The sequence below is a fragment of the Pinus tabuliformis genome, chromosome 9, assembly GCF_031772625.1.
Source record: "Pinus tabuliformis cultivar Carrire ecotype Pingquan chromosome 9, CPIR1, whole genome shotgun sequence".
Lineage (NCBI taxonomy): Eukaryota > Viridiplantae > Streptophyta > Pinopsida > Pinales > Pinaceae > Pinus > Pinus tabuliformis.
The window spans coordinates 1,414,712,193-1,414,714,274 of NC_142307.1; positions in this window are offsets into that span (position 1 = coordinate 1,414,712,193).

A 2,082-nucleotide genomic window follows, 5' to 3' on the forward strand; every position below is an offset into this window, starting at 1 on the left:
CCATTTTGGCATACCAAGCCCGAGGAGCTTGCTTGAGGCCATAAAGGGATTTCTTAAGTCGACAAACAAGGCTGGAGTCTGTTTGTATGAAGCCAATGGGTTGTTCCATATAGATTTCTTCCTGCAAGTCCCCATGCAAGAAGGCAGATTTAACATCCATCTGATGGACTTCCCATTTTAAAGAGGCAGCAAGGGAAAGAACAAGGCGGATAGAGTTCATTTTGGCAACAGGGGAGAAGGTTTCAGTGTAGTCAATGCCTTCAACCTGTGAAAAGCCCTTAGCAACGAGACGAGCTTTATGTTTATCAACTTTCCCATCTGGTCCATACTTGGTTCTGTAAACCCATTTACATCTAACAAGTTTGCGTCCCTTTGGTAGAGGAACAAGATCCCATGTATCATTTTTCATCAATGAATGATATTCTTCATTCATAGCTGCTTCCCAATGTGGATGGCCTGAAGCTTCTGCAAAAGTGTCAGGATCATGATTTACTGGAGCTTGAGCCAGTAAAGAAGAGGCTCTTTCAAACTGAGAACGTGTACGTCGTTGATCTGTAGGATCACCGGCAAGATCACCTGCTGCATCCCGAGTAGCACGGACCCATCTTGGAAGTTGAGGATCCTGAGAAGGTGGGGGAGGATTATCATCCTCGCTTTCATCATCTGAAGAAGAAATGTTTTCAAAAGTAGAAGAGATAGGAAGAGGTGGCACATCCGCCGGACTAGGCTCGCAGGCCGATTTATTTTCATCAAATTTTACATCTCTTCTAATGATAACATTTTTGGACTTAAATGGAATAAGTCTATAACCTTTTACATCTTCAGAATATCCAACAAAAGTACATTTCTCACTCTTAGGTTCTAAATCTTTATGCTTTTCATCTGGAATATGGGCCCATGCTTCACTTCCAAACACACGAAAGTGACTTACATCTGGTTTAATGGAACTCCAAGCTTCTTCTGGAGTGATATTCTCTAGAACCTTAGTAGGAGTGCGATTGATTATATAATTTGCACAATTAATTGCTTCGGCCCAAAAACTAAGACTGAGTCCTTTAGATTGCAGCATACAATTAGCCATTTCCTTTAAGGTGCGATTTTTCCTTTCAGCTACACCATTTTGTTGTGGAGTGTATGGAACAGTATGTTGCATTTGAATTCCATTTTCGGTGCAAAAGTTGATGAATGTGTTTTTAACATATTCTCCACCATTATCAGTTCTTAGCTTAAGAATTTGATGTCCAGATTGTTTTTCAACAAAGGCTTTGAAGGCCAAAAATGTGTTAAATACTTCGCTCTTGAGTTTTAAGAAGTATACCCAAGTGCGTCTGGAGAAATCATCAATGAAAGTTAAGAAGTACTTGCAGCCAGAGAATGAAGCAACAGGAAGAGGACCACATAAATCACTGTGCACAAGCTGTAAAGGGGCTGAGGCGTGCCAAGAGGCACGTTTGTCAAAACTGTCCCGATGATGTTTTCCGAGTACACATCCGGAACAAACACCATCTCTGCAAGATACCATAGGAAGACCTGTCACCATATTTTCTTTACATAGATGCTGAAGGGAGCGATAGTTTAAGTGACCAAATCGCTCATGCCAAAGTTTGCTCACTTCATCATTATGAGCAACAAATACTGAGGGAAGATTTGATGACCCAAAGTTGTGAAACTTATACAACCTTGTGGAATCATCAGCAAGACCAGTAGCTAGAATCTGTTTAGGATCTTTTAGATCCTTGATTACAACATCATGAGGTGAAAATTCAACAATTTTACCTTCACCTGAATGAGTTATCTGATAGACAAATAGAAGGTTGCAGGATAAGGTTGGAACACATAATACATCATTAAACTGACCATTGTCTAGATGAACAGTTCCAGTCCCTACAACATTAAGAGATCTATCATCACCAACATATATATTTTTGGTGTTACAATCATTTAAAGAAGAAAACATGGCTTGGTTTTTGGCCATGTGATAAGAGGCTCCAGAATCAATGAGCCACTCATGAGAATGAGAAGAAGAAGAAGATACATTTAATGCATAACCAGACTGAGATGATTGACAACGACATGCAGAAA